The sequence below is a fragment of the Mytilus galloprovincialis genome, chromosome 3, assembly GCF_965363235.1.
Source record: "Mytilus galloprovincialis chromosome 3, xbMytGall1.hap1.1, whole genome shotgun sequence".
Taxonomy (NCBI): domain Eukaryota; kingdom Metazoa; phylum Mollusca; class Bivalvia; order Mytilida; family Mytilidae; genus Mytilus; species Mytilus galloprovincialis.
Genome location: NC_134840.1, coordinates 16393105 through 16408697, shown reverse-complemented (window position 1 = coordinate 16408697; position 15593 = coordinate 16393105). Strand labels below are relative to the sequence as shown.

The 15593-nt window shown below is 32.6% G+C and overlaps 2 long non-coding RNA genes across 6 annotated transcripts in view; one reads left to right on the top strand and one right to left on the bottom strand.

Annotated features, from left to right (window-relative positions):
- LOC143067269 (uncharacterized) overlaps positions 1–15593 on the top strand; it is an 87245-nt gene that overhangs the window by 26179 nt on the left and 45473 nt on the right. For all 4 annotated transcript variants that reach the window (XR_012975901.1, XR_012975902.1, XR_012975904.1 and 1 more), the window contains exons 3-4: positions 1304–1351; positions 2336–2423. This is a non-coding gene — a long non-coding RNA (uncharacterized LOC143067269). The remainder of the gene's footprint in view (positions 1–1303; positions 1352–2335; positions 2424–15593) is intronic.
- Positions 5125–7774, bottom strand: LOC143067270 (uncharacterized). 2 transcript variants are annotated; one of them, XR_012975905.1, is made up of 3 exons: positions 7251–7774; positions 6441–6509; positions 5125–5678 (listed from the first exon to the last, which is right to left on the bottom strand). It is a non-coding gene; the product is annotated as an uncharacterized LOC143067270 (long non-coding RNA). The 2 variants fall into 2 exon arrangements; XR_012975906.1 differs by lacking the exon at positions 7251–7774 and adding an exon at positions 7021–7235.

The following is a 15593-nucleotide window of genomic DNA, read 5'->3' as shown; positions in this document are numbered from 1 at the left end:
TGGCCATAATCATCATTAGGGTATCTAGTTTTAAAAAAGTTTCCAATGACCCTGCTTTACAACCAACATGGCAGACATGACTAAAAATAGAACATAGGGGTAAAATGCAATTTTTTGGTTTATATCTCTGAAACTAAAGCATTAAGAGCAAATCTGACTGATGGTTAAAATGTTCAGCAGATTTAGATTTATCTGCCCTGAAATTATGAATCCTTAATCCTACAACCCGTTGTTGTGTTGCTGCCCCTGAGTTAGTACTTTTACAGAAATTTTGCAGTATTTGTTATTATCTTAGATATCATAATAGTATCTAATGATATCTTATATCATGTAATCTAATACTATTAATTATGCTTTTAACCTTATTTACATGATTTCCAAAGCATCAGTAACTATACAGGTGAGTAACACAGGATCTTTGAGAGCCTCTATTTTTATCAAAGTCTTCCTGGGAAGATTGCCTAGTCCTTAAACAAATTTGTATGCTACTGGTACTATAATTTTAGTTCATATTATGATTAAGATTAAATGCTAACAATGGAAAGTTATCTTTTTTTTTATCAAGGATGATTCTAATGAACATTTTCTTATGATTAGTTATATCAAAAATGATTAGTCCCTGTATGTAAAGATAAAAAATAAGATGGATAAATGTCTCCCAATGCTGTAAGACAAGTACATAAATGAAAAATTGTAGACATACTTTGTTGATCAATGATTGATTCCAAACATAATTTTAATTTAACAAGAAAACAAATGATGATGAGAATTATGTCATTTCCCTTTGACAGCTAATACACTATTGTCTTGTCAGGGAATACACATTCCCATGTCATGTAACTATAATTAAGACATATTAGCTGGATGTTTTTTTGGTGCACAATGTTCGGGAAATTGTTCTTTGTGCGGTTATGGTGCACTTGTATACTTGACAATAAAATGTTATACATCAAAGTGATACTAAAAATCATAAAAAGCCTGATAGAAAATCACAGTTATATTCTAAATGAACATGTACACAAAGAAAATCGTACTCACCAAACCCAATAAAAACAAAGGTATTCTGAAAAAAAAAATATGACATTCTATCATATACTTCACCATGTTCACAAATCAAATAAAATTACTGTGAAAAAATTCCATGAAAATAAAATGATAAAATTAGGTGCTATAAACTGTTTTAATAGACAATGATAGTTTATCTTGATATAAAATGTCTTATTTTGAAACACAAACCATCTGATATGATAATTTGTTAGGATCCAAAGTGATCAAAATTTCATTTTTTTTAACTTTTTTTCAGAAGTTGTAATGAAATACCAGAACAGATGAAGATTTGACAAAGATTCAAGTATTTAACATTATTAATATGTAAATGTATAAACCTAATTCTAATGCACACCCCACGTTTCTTGAGTCACCTTGTCCTTCATGTGTGCTTCAGAAATAGACCAAATGATCAAACTTTTGAAAAAATACAATAAAAGTCTAAAGCAAATAGAGAAAAGCACAAACTTGAGGCCTGAAACATATTTATACAGTATATTCTTCACTGACAAGCAGATGAAAACCTCAATTTACGTATCTATGATAGATGAAAATAAAACAATTTTCACCCTGAATGTTGAGAAAACCCTTGGAAATGAAAGATTTTATTAAAGTTGAAAGATATTGTCATGTCTTCAGCATCAAAATAAGCTATCATGCAAGAAAAAAATGTCCTATAACATTATAACTGTAGTAGTGCTATACAAAATAACTAAACAACTGCTTGAAAAACAGGGAAGAATAAGTTTACTTGATAAATAAGTACAATTATTTCTTATATAATTATTCTGTTATGTTGTATGGCTGCAATACATTGTGTCTTTGTGTTCTGTATTATTGTGTGGTTATTGGGTGTAACAAGTGATATATTTAGTCAGGAATCTCATCAGCTTTTAGTATAGCTGTCTTTTGTATTTTGAGACTTTTGTGTTACATGTATCAGATTATTGTTTGTACTTGACAGATTTATTCCATGTATTATTAAGATATTAATGAAAGGATCAATCAGACAGCAACCCAATTACACAATAATCAAAATACTTCTAAGTATCATATTGTGTAGTGGGCACTGTTGCTTGTTCATTGTGTCTTTTGGTTTCACATTGCTATTTGATTCATGTTTAAATCCTTAATCTCCTTAAAGTTCACATAGCAGTTTAAATAAAGACATGTAATACAACGTACACAGTAATAATAATATACACATTGATATAGAACTTTACTGATGCTGATATTTGTAGCAAACTGTTTCACTTGATATGTATTTAATCTAACATTCTCATTTTAGATTAACAAGTAACTTGAAGTTAGTACGTCTGTGACCAGTTTTCTATCAAAAGATCCAGATTCATTTACCATTACAAATATTGTTACAGGTACTTAAGAAAACTTATGTCATTTTAGATCACCTGGGCCAAATGAGCCAAACGAGCTGTTCTCATCACTTGGCGTCTGTCGTAGTGGTGGGTTGTTGTCCGTTAACTTTTACAAAAATTTTCTTCTGAAACTACAAGGCCAAATAAAACCAAACTTGGCCTAAATCATCCTTAGGGTATCTAGTTATCCGTTGACCCCACCTATCAACCAAGATGGCTGCCATGGATAAAAATAGAACATAGGGGTGAAATGCTGTTTTTGTTTTATAACTGTGAAACTAAAAAATTAAGAGCAAATCTTACATGGGGGGAAAATGTTCATGAGGGCAACATGTATCTACCCTGGAATTTTCAGACACATTAGAAAACCTGTTGTTGGGTTGCTGTCCCTGAATTGATAATTTTAAGTAAAATTTTCATTTTTTATGCCCCACCTTCGATAGTAGAGGGGCATTATGTTTTCTGGTCTGTGCCTCCGTTCGTCCGTCCGTCCGTCTGTGCCTCTGTTCGTCCGTCCGGTTAAAGTTTTTGGTCGAGGTAGTTTTTGATGAAGCTGAAGTCCAATCAACTTGAAACTTATTACACATGTTCCCCATGATATGATCTTTCTAATTTTAATGCCAAATTATAGTTTTGACCCCAATTTCATGGTCCACTGAACATGGAAAATGATAGTGCAAAGTTCAGGTTAAAGTTTTTGGTCAAGGTAGTTTTTATGCAGTTAAGCTGCATTATGCGAGCACCCTAGATTTGTGTTCTATCCAATAAATCCTGAAATACTTGCCATTGTTATTATCTAGCTTGTTACTATGCTATATATAACTAATTGAACACTTTTTTAATACTTTTTATTCTGGATTACAAAAAAAATGACCAGAAAAACCTTAAATGATCGTCGATTTATCCAAAAGTTTTAAAGTTACACATAGGAAGTAGTGCTTATTAAAAATCCTTGTGTAGTTCATTATGACTTGAGCTTTTAGCTAAGATGTCAAAGAACAATTGTATGAAATATTTAATCGCCGAAAATCTCTTAAGACAAGCAGTTTAGATTTCCCAAATGACCAAAGTCGTAGGAATATTGTTTGTCAGCAATACGTAGTACAACTACGTCAGTAGTCTATTATATAATTCAACTGTTCATGCTGTTGGCGGCAATTTCAAATTAGAAAAAGAAATTTTCGTAGCTTTTCAATTTGGAGGCAGGTGTGCAAATTAGCGGTGGTCCGCGACCTTCCACTTTTGCGGAATTTCGACTAGGATAGTTGGTTTCTAGCTACGCCCGACGTAGTCGCCTTACATTTGAAAGAAAATAAGAAATTACTTTGCAAACCTTTTCACCATGTTCACCAAAGTCTCCAATTAAACGAGCTAAAAACTTATTTTTATTATTATTATTCATGACGGCGATGTTCAATTTGTTCAACCGCTAGCTTTATACAGAAAATCGCCGACAAATATTGTATAAATTCGAGTAAAATCCCGTAAAATCGTATCTGATTGACAAAAACAACATTGTAAACACATAACAATGGCGGCCGTGAAGACAAAATTTTACAAAATCGGATCCGATTCCGGAAGCGGATAAGGGTAATTCCGGGTTTGACGATCATTTACAAAATAAATCCAAGCAGGTGAAAAAATACATCTATGCATGGTAAATGAATATAAACACTAGTATTGTAAACCAAAAGATATATGTTAAAGAAAGAAAAAGCAGAAAAATATTTTATTCAGAAACTAAAAATTACTTTTTGATAAATTTTAATTTAAAAATCCAATACAACGTGACAGCTGGGAACAGTATATCTAACGATATACATGTTCATGGTCACAGTCTAAATTTTCTTTATAAATGATAAATGATGATAATGCATGTGAGATGCTTTTAAAGTGTAAACATATTACTGCAATTTCGAGGGGTTATTAGTTTTTTCTCAATTTTGAAGGGTCGATTAAAGTAGCTGAAAGTTTCATTCTTTATTTTCACAAATAATGCAACTATATTATATATACCTTAATGTAAGTAAATCATATGATATATAGGTGGCATTCTTTGAACCACTCTACCCCCTCCTGTTTGATAACTTGGAAACGGTCGAGCTCCCCACCCCTAAACCATATGAGGGGCAGATCCGGGATTTTAGGTTAGGAGGGGCGCAAACTTAAATTTTCGCCGAGCAGAGCGAGGCTAAAAAAAATTGAGGTAAAATTATCGGAATTTTCTTTATTAAGCTGAGAACAACCCATGCTTTTCAAATTTAAGGGGGGTGCAAGCCCGCAACTCTCCCCCGTCTGAATCCGCCCGTGCATATATTCAAGTATAGGACAATATAATAAATAAAAAATGAAATATAGGGGGAGTCACTGGAGTTACCCCACCCCCTCCTGTTTGAGAACTTGGAAACGGTCGAGATCCACACCCCTTAACCATATATATTCATGTTTGTGACAATATGAAAAATCAAATGAAATATAGGAAGAGTCGCTAGGGGTCACCCCACCCCTCCTGTTTTAGAATTTAAAAATGGTCGAGATCCCCATCCCTAAACCATATATATTCATGTATGGGACAATATAACAAATCAGATGAAAGATAGGGGGAGTCCCTGAGGTCACTGTTCACCCTCCTGTTTGAGAACTTGGAAATGGTCAAGATCCTTACCCCTAAACCATATATACTCATGTATGGGACAATATAACAAATGGGGCAATATGCGCAATTGTTTCTCCATAGGCCGTAATGGTAACGTTTTCTTCTGTTGCTCAGCCCATATCGTAAACTTGTATATGTATGATGGCTTGTTTCGAAGCTGAGACATTTTTACATATGTGGTTAAATTTTCGGGGTACGAAGTGTGATTCATTTTTCCGTAATTTAGCAAACCCCGAGAATCCTTTTGCGATGTGGCTCCTCATGGTAAAAAATCCCATTTTTAACACAATAAGTTCTTTGAAATTTTAATACTTTGAACACATTTAATAGCTCCATGGTTTTTACACATTTATTTTGTGTTCCCCTACTTTCTAAATTAACACTAATGGTTCAGCTCAGTCATTTGTTTATCATAGAAATGTGTCAAATATCACTACACAGAGATTTTTTGTTTACACGTGACTTTTGTGTTCCTCATTTCAAGGCGCATTAGGGGTATTGTCCCATATTGAAATCCATAGTTCTGATTTTTCCAAATATTTTTAGGTGATCTTCATCGGTATGACATTCTGAATAAATCTGTGTATTTTTGTCCATTTCTGAAAAATAATAAAGTCGTTTCAGCACTATATGGCAATGACACTTTTATCGCTATATTCATTTATTTTTAATACAACGTGTATGTATAATTAATTTCTTCCAGTATACCTTTACTAGTCAAAACAAGGACAAAACTTCTGATGATAACCTTAAATTACAATATACAGACCCTGTTAAAGCATTCCATAACATTTTCCTGTGTCTTAAAGTGCATTTTGACAGAGAAATTATGCAAAAATGTAGATTTCATAAAAAAAAACCACCAAAATAACTATTCTTACTAGTAGACATCTGGTATATAATACTATGAAAACCCCTCAAAACGACTGGGAAAGTCATTCTTATTATGTAATTAGAGTGCAATGAAGTGCAAATTTTCAAAACTTGTCCATTCACATAATTCTATTTGAGAAAAAAAGGCTTTTTACATGTATTTTAGTGAAAACCCTTTCTCAGTGAGAAATCCACATGAGGTATTATAGGAAACATTGTGACATCACACGTATTATGGTGTCATTAAATAATGACAGATCAAAATAGTGCTAAATAGAGTTTGCAGTGTTACATGAGAATCAGTTGCCGCAAGATTTAACTCGAAATGTTGAGTCGAAAAGATCAGTAACCAAGCCTTTTCATTTAATAGCAAGACCATAGCAACAGTTTTCATATAAGCATATTTATAACATACCGACTGTAATTTCATTTGCACAAATACCATAAATAAATAATTTAGAGCTTACCTAATAAATCAAAATGCTTACCAGTTATTCAGGACTTTTTAAAACCTTTAGTTTGCCATCTCATGTTTAATAGTAATGATATGTCTGGAACTGAAATAAGACAAAATTTTTTACTCAGGCTGTGTTATCATTTAATTTAAGTACATAAGTATTATCGAGAGAGAAAAATCTAATTCTTGAAAGTTTTATCACAAAGAAAGAAAAATGCCTCTCCCTTGTGGCTTAGCCACCTTCATTTAAACTGTTTATATTAGAAGCAATGGGTAGTAGCTAACTAGCTTAATACATGTAGTTGAATAGCAATATTGTTTTCAAGAGGGTTGGCCCTCCCCCTTTTTCACCGAGAAATGACAATATCTTGTGTTTGCTCGTGTGCATTAACAATAGTAATACATGATTTTCTTAATACATGTACAAGGTTTTTTTCTGTTTATTTGCATATGATATCTACTGACCAGGGCCAAATCATTGTATAAAAGCATGTGATGATGTATCTCACTTTACTCGTGTGAAGTGTGTTATCTCCCTTGATTATCAGCTATTCCTGCAGACCAGAGTGATAATTACATAACAAAGACTATATTGTGTCATGTTTACTTACAATTAATTCATATTACATGTTAGTTTTCCTGCCTTTTTCAATTGAATAAACAATTCCTTTCGGATCTCTCGGGGTAAACAAAGTTATGATTGTGCCTAAAAAAAGTGTTCAGCCCCGTGCCAGTAACGATTTTAAAAGCGAAAAATTCATTGAATTTTTGCTGTTCTTTATCAATAATATTTATCTTAAATCATTTATGATAACTAGGTATAAATAAAAAAACTACTAACCATCACTTTCACAATTTTCTGTGGTGTACAAGGTGAAATTATCTTAAGATATCTCTGGATCTTGTCTTAGAAGATGGGGCAATATGCGCAATTGTTTCTCCATAGGCCGTAATGGTAACGTTTTCTTCTGTTGCTCAGCCCATATCGTAAACTTGTATATGTATGATGGCTTGTTTCGAAGCTGAGACATTTTTACATATGTGGTTAAATTTTCGGGGTACGAAGTGTGATTCATTTTTCCGTAATTTAGCAAACCCCGAGAATCCTTTTGCGATGTGGCTCCTCATGGTAAAAAATCCCATTTTTAACACAATAAGTTCTTTGAAATTTTAATACTTTGAACACATTTAATAGCTCCATGGTTTTTACACATTTATTTTGTGTTCCCCTACTTTCTAAATTAACACTAATGGTTCAGCTCAGTCATTTGTTTATCATAGAAATGTGTCAAATATCACTACACAGAGATTTTTTGTTTACACGTGACTTTTGTGTTCCTCATTTCAAGGCGCATTAGGGGTATTGTCCCAAATCAAATGAAATATAAGGGAAGTCCCTGTGGTCATCCCAACCCTCCTGTTTGAGAACTTGGAAATGGTCGAGATCCCCACACCAAAACAATATATTTTCATGTATGGATCAATATAACTAAGTAAATGAAATATAGGGGGAGTCCCTTGGGTCAGCCTACCCTTCCTGTTTGAGAACTTGGAAACCAATGAGATCCCCACCCCTAAACCATATATATTCATGTATGGGACAATATAATAAATAAAATGAAATGTAGGGGAAGTCCCTAGGGTCACCCTACCCCCAGTGGCGGATCCAGAAATTTTCATAAGTTGGGCCCACTGACTGACCTAAGAGGGGCCCGCTCCAGTCACGCTTCAGTGATTCCCTATATAAGCAACCAAATTTTTTCCCAAGGGCCAGGCCCCCTGCCCCCTAAATCCTCTGCCTACCCCTACCTGTTTGAGAACTTGAAAACCGTTGAGATCCCCACCCCTAAATTATATATATTCATATGTATGGGACAAAATAACAAATCATTTTAATTTTACATTTACTATGGGCAAGTCAGTCAGACCTCATCTTTGATCCCTGTTGTAGTGAACATTTGTCTGATTCGTGTCTCATAACTTTTGTACTATAGAACACAAACTCAGTTTTCTTTCCAGGGAAACCAGTCCATTCATACTATTACATGTTCATACTACGTCAAATTGAACTTCTAGCAGTCAAATAAAAATCAAGGTTAACTACCAAGTAGAACAACTGCAATCATTGGGAACTTGTACCACTGCAGACTCACCATAAAAAAAATACATTGATATATGCATTGCTTTTGAAACCTTGATAACATATAAATTATTTGCCTTAATAAATAAATCATTAGATAAACATGAATTTACTATATGTGAATGTTTAATGTTGAGGCAACATTGCCACAGTTTTCATAATTACGGTTGCCTTGGTTTTTGGTTAACTGCCTTCAGCGCTTACAGCGCTTTGATTGATGAAGTTAAAGTTACATCAACTTGAAACTTAGTACACATGTTCCCTATGATATGATCTTTATAATTTTAATTCCAAATTAAAGTTTTGACCCCAATTTCACGGTCCACTGAACATAGAAAATGATAGTGGGAGTGGGGCATCCGTGTACTATGGACACATTCTTGTTAGTTTTTATCTTGAATATTATAATAGATACAGATAAACTGTCAACTGCAAAATTAAAATATAAGATCTACAAATAAGTCTATATGATTAAAGTTGTCAATTGAGCCCTTAACTCCGAGTTATTGACCTTCATATCCAATTTTTAACAACTTTTCATAAAGTTTGTAATCTTTTACAAAGAAAATGACTGTGACTCTTCATAGAGTGATTGCCCTTGAATGAGGATTTTTTTATATCCTCTTTTGTGTTTTGAATATGAATTGTAGCTGTTATTGGCTTAAGATAAGTACTGTTAAAAAAGTCAAATATTCCAGGAACAAAAAAATAAGTTCTCCTCATATTAACTTGATTGAAAACAATATCCTTCGTACAATGCAAATCTATAAGGCAGAAATAGGTAGCTGCATCCAAGCAAAATAATTTAATTTGTGAAAATGCCAAGTGCTTTGTATTACTGTATGCTGAAAGGAATAAATCAAACTATTAACCGAATTCTAATTACCACGAAAAGCTTCCGAAACCTATATTTATGATGCTCTTACATGCAAATGGATTTTATTTATATTTTATGTTATACATGGAATGTTTTGTCTTCAGTTGTTAGTAACCAATATTTATTGGTGAGAATTCCAAAAGCCAAATAATTTGTGTTATCCGTTTAGTTTTTCTCATTATGTAATAAAATGACAGGGAATTCTACAATGACTTGTATGATTTGTCTGGAATGGAAGCAATTCTGGTTAATTCTACTTGTATTATGTAATTTGTTTTCCAAGACACCAATGATTTATAATCAAGTCTTATAGATTTATTGGTTAGAATTCAGTCATCCTTTATAGGATAGATGTTACTGTAAATGTCTTCGAGTCTTGACATTTGATAATTGCTGATTTTATTTTTCGAGACATTTTGGCAAAATGAAATGACTAGGAGTTTGGTTGAACTTCTTTTAAAAAGTCAGAGTACTTAAAAGTTAAATGGAAGCCATTGCATTAACAATAAATCTTTGTTAAATATTTAGTTTATTTTTTTTTTATGTTATGAAAATGAAATCCTCTCTGAGGGGTGATAGGACATTTATCGGGACTCCTGGACCGAGTGTTTTTAAGCTCAGGATTTTGAGATTGACCCTTTCAGGGTCAGGGAATTCTTTTTTTTGAAGTTCGGGGTGTCAGGATTTAGATTTATTTAAATCGGGACTTCAGGATTTCAGGACTTCAGGACCCCTCCTGACCCCTTCTCTCTGATTCATATATGTATTTCTTTTCCAAGTATGGATTAAAATTGAATGTGTAAATTTAATAAAATAGAAGATTGATATTTGTTTGAATGAGTTTGAAAGCATCTTTGACTGCAGATAATGTTGCTTCTCTTACTATAAAAAGTGGTTGAAAACATATCTTTTGAATAAGAAGATATTACAAATTGTATGCAGAATTATTTTATATTTATTTCTAACATTCAATCTGTTTAATTAAACAAAAGATACATGAAGATGGAGATGGAGAGTTGTCTCATTGACACTCATACATCATACAGACATATTCTCTAATATTGGTGGCTGTACATCCCAAGAGATTTCAGACAGTAAAGCCATATGTAATCAGTGCAGGAAAATATAATCTTGTGCTAAACCCACAGAATTTCAATGTGGATAAAGATAAATTTTATCTGCTTCAAGGTATGAGTTTATAGCAAATTGATGTTCCTAAATAATATACCAGACACAATATGATTGAATAACAACAGTTAGTTCAAATAGAGGAAAAAACTATAAGCAGGATATTCTTCTACATTGCTGGCATGCACTAAGATTTGTTACTTTATATTTGATGATGGACATAGAATCTAAAGTAAATATCTTTCATGTACTGTAGATTCATTATTCATTGAATATCAATTTTTGTGGTTTTTCGTGGGTAGAGGTGAACCACAAATTTAGATGTTCAACGAACTACAGATTTTCTATTGGGTTGTATGCAGACTTTGGCAAAACCATGAAAATCACATATCTACGAAAAGTCATTTTTTCTGCAATCAAGGAAAATTGGTACTTTCAAAAATGAATGAATCGACAGTAAGTGCCCCACCTAGGCCTGTGCATCAGTTTGTCCGTCTGTCCCGCTTCAGGTTAAAGTTTTTTGTCAAGGTAGTTTTTATACGCCCGTCTTTTAGATGGGACGTATTATGGTATACCGTTGTCCGTCCGTCCGTCTGTCTGTCCGTCGTCCACACTTCTGACAATAACTCAAAAACACTTTCACCAATTTCCATGAAACTTAAGTGAATTGTTTATATCTATTGACGTAAGCTCCCTTTCGTTTTTTTTTAATTTCAGATTTTAAGTTTTGGATTTATGGGGCTTTATTCATAAAAAAGGGGGGATTTTCAACACTTCGGACAATAACTCAAAAAGGCTTTCACCAAGTCCATGAAACTTTGGTGAATTGTTTATATCTATTGATGTAAGCTCCCTTTCAATTTTTATAAATTTCAGATTTTAAGTTTTGGATTTATGGGGCTTTATTCATAAAAAAAGGGGGATTTTTAACACTTCGGACAATAACTCAAAAAGGCTTTCACCAATGTCCATGAAACTTTGGTGAATTGTTTATATCTATTGATGTAACAATAATACTTAATAAAATCTGATGAAAACATAAAATTTGTAAAATCATTAGTTCAATTTAAAACATTAAATTTCTTGTAAAAAATAGGTTCCATGAATGTCATACGTTTGTACTATTATTGAATGGTTGCAAGGATGAAAGCACATTAGCAGTCCCTGAGATACTAACTGTTCCCTGAGGCATATATCATTTTATGATAACATTTTTACTCATGATCTAAGCTTTGGATAAAAATCAAATACTGTTTTTGCATATAGGATGTTTTACTCTTGTTAAAATTGGTTGCAATTGAATTCACAAATGATACCTTAGCATTGCAGCTTTTTTTATAGAGTTCGGTTTTGGTGGAAGGGTTGAGCGCAATAAAAAATGTTATAAAACATAACTAGTCTACAATAGCACATAATAAGTGAACAAGTGACAACATGAAAATCCTAACATGTGACTAAATATTCCTTAAATGTTAAAGGGTGTCATTTTATGAAAAAAATAAGGAAATCAAGTCTCCTAAACATTTATCAATATGATCATCTTGTGAATATTCTAAACAATAAAAAGGTAATAATCATTATCCACCATATTAAGCACCATTTAAACAACTTTTGCATACATCTTTGTATAATTTAGTATGGATTCCTTACTGTGTTCAACAGAATCTAACTATGAGCAATATACCCCAAGAAAATTACCTTCTTTCATACTACTATAAAATTTGGAAATCAGCCATAGAATTACTAAAACCCATAATCATATATCACTTTCCTTATATTGCATTGAAGACTTCTATGTTATATGCCAATGTTAATGATATTTGTTTTTTATGCTAAATATTGAAAAGCTGAACTAGGTTTAATCATCAGTGTCTTCTTCACTGTAATCACTGTCCTGATCATCAGAAAAATCCTCATTTTCATTCTCAGAAGAGGCCTCCTCATCATCAATGAAATTTTTATCTTCATCATCAATGAAATCCTTACTTTCATCACCTACTTCCTCATTTAGATCATAACTTTCAGTAGAGTCACTTTCACCATCTTCACTTTCCCTGTTATCTTCTTGCTGCTCCTCATTGTCATTGTAGTCTTTTTTGCCATTTTTATACGCCCGTCGTCAATGAAATCCTTACTTTCATCACCTACTTCCTCATTTAGATCATAACTTTCAGTAGAGTCACTTTCACCATCTTCACTTTCCCTGTTATCTTCTTGCTGCTACTCATTATCATTGTAGTCTTTTTTGCCATTTTTATACGCCCGTCGTCTTTCAAACAACGGGCGTATCATGCGCTAAAGTGCAGCCCTTTATTTGATAAAGTTGAAGCCCACTCAGTTTGAAACTTAGTACACATCCCTATGATTTGATCTTTCTAATTTTAATATGAAATTATAGTTTTGACCCCAATTTCACGGTCCACTGAACATAGAAAATGAAAGTATTTGGGACATCTGTGTACTCAGGACACTTTCTTGTTCTATGCACTTTTCCTTTTTAGTCAATAGTAAAAGATACAGCTAATCTCTCTTTACATACTGATTTAAAAGTACTATTTTTCATGCAAAGAAATTGATAAAGTAAACATTGAAAACAGCTGATATATTTCTCAAGGTTGAAATAAGATGAGTAATGCTGCATGTGTGAAGACTAATAGTCATTGTACTTAACCATCCAAGGGTATTAGTAAAAAGTTAGAGAAAAAAATTAGTCAAATTCATAAAATGAATTTGAATCTTTAAAGTTGCCTTTGGACATTTTCATTTGTTTGCATGTAGCGTACATAAATAGGGAATATCAAACTTGAATAGATTAGGAAAACTAATTCAAATCAGACCCCATGTGACAGCTTGCTGCACTTGATGCAAATGATCCTGCAAAGTTAATTACGTTCTGCATCAAGGCCTTGGAGAGATTTTAAAACGAAATGAGATTTTGTGTTCGAGGTTTAAATCTTATTATTTGTAGTGAAAATGAACTCGGAAATCTGTGAAAACTTAAATGTCAAACTGTTTATGCATTCATTGCGCCACTAGATGTAGAAAAACTTATCTTTTTCAGACGAAGCAATTAATTGATTCGTGGATTATATTTGTCAACGATTCTAAGCTGGACTTTTTTATTTTTGATTTACTGCCAATGTAAAAAAAAAACCAACTGAATTAATCAGCATTGTAGAAATTTGATGGCAGAAAAAACATGAAGACATAGAATTGAAATCAATATCTGGTTTTATATGGGATTGATCTGTAATCCTGGCAAATTACATCATAAGATCAAGCTGATATTCTAACGTCTGTCAGAAGAATGATTCTCGGTCAATCACTTATGGCATGTTCTTTTAATTTGTCTGGAACAGTTTGTCAATAGTCCAGTCAGAGTTGTCCATCTGGCCGATTGGTTTCTCATGTGTGAATAAACATTTCTGAGAAAGCATTAGTAATAGGGCTTTTATCTGTCTGGGAAATGGCTGAAAGACAAGTATTTGTCAGCGCTTAATAGTTTAGGGTGTAAGCATATGGTAATAAGTGACAATGCAGGAGCATTTATTGTCTACAGAATCAGACAAAGGGGGTGTGATTGGATTGCTTGTCAGAAATTGTCATCTTTCTTTTTCTTGAACTTAAAAGTTATTTCTGTAAGGGTTTTGTAATTTTTACTTCTATTGCGTTATAAGAATAATGTGTTATATTAATAAGACACTATTTTCATTGTAGTGTATGTAACCTATTTGTACTAAGATACTTACATAACTGCTCCCTTTTACTATTGGATCCAATGAGTTCAGATTTATGAGTTTATAATTAGAATATTTTTAAAAATAACATATACATTATAAGGGAAAGGCATCTAATTGATTAAGCTAATAAACAACATCCAAAAAATGTTCAATCTTTTAAAGTACTATAAATTCAAAACAACTTTGACCTGTTTTTATTATCATAATTGCAAAAAACTACAAATATATAAAAGCTCCCAAAATGTATATTATCACTGAACTAGTATATATTTGTTTAGGGGCCAGCTGAGGGACGCCTCCGGGTGCAGGAATTTCTCGCTACATTGAAGACCTGTTGGTGACCTTCTGCTGTTGTCTGTTCTATGGTCGAGTTGTTGTCTCTTTGACACATTCCCCATTTCCATTCTCAATTTTAACTTGACCAAAATCTACCAATAATCTTTTTAGCCCTTTTTATAAATTATAAAAAGTGTAAATTGACTCAAGTTGTAAAATTATTTTTCAACTCATAATATACAGAGAAGTAGCATGGTGTTTGTGAAAATTACAATTTGCATAGCTAAGTTTAAAATAAGACTATACCGGTAATGGCCACACCTAAAAACCAAAATACTTTGAAAGACTTGAAGTGGATGATGAGAATTAAGTTTACAATATTTAAGTCTGATCTTTAAGACCTAAATAATTCCTCTGAGAGACATCCGAGCTACAGGTCAGATGTATGATATATATGACACAGTTATCACTCTTTTGTGCTGTACAAAATAGTCTCATTTCTCACTATTTCTTCTGTTTCTACGAGCATTTACACTTTTGTCTCCCTTACAATAAGTCATGATGGTGAGACATGCCATTTTTCTAAATTCTAATGTCAGTACTTTTATCGGTGGTTCAACAAAATTATTAACCTATATAGAACTCAAAGTAAATAAATTTCTTTATGCAATGATATATGATGTGAAATGTTCATGAATATTTAATAGGATTCTTAAAAAAAACAAAATAAGTGAAATACTTTAATTTTATAAGGTACATCAACAAAAATTATATTACAACGTTTTTAATGGGTTTTCGGAAGGAAAAATCTTGGTTATGTAAATGGTGAAATACTGCAGGTGAGCAGTGGGAGGCAGATGGCTGCTAACAGTTTCTATGCAAAAACTTATGAACTGCTCTGGTAATGAATTTCAAATTTTGATATGTCGTTTATACTAATGACAAAACCGAGGCCAAATTTGATATTGACAATTTTCACTTTTACTTTTTAAGAGTTATGGTTCTTGGTAGATAGGCAAATAG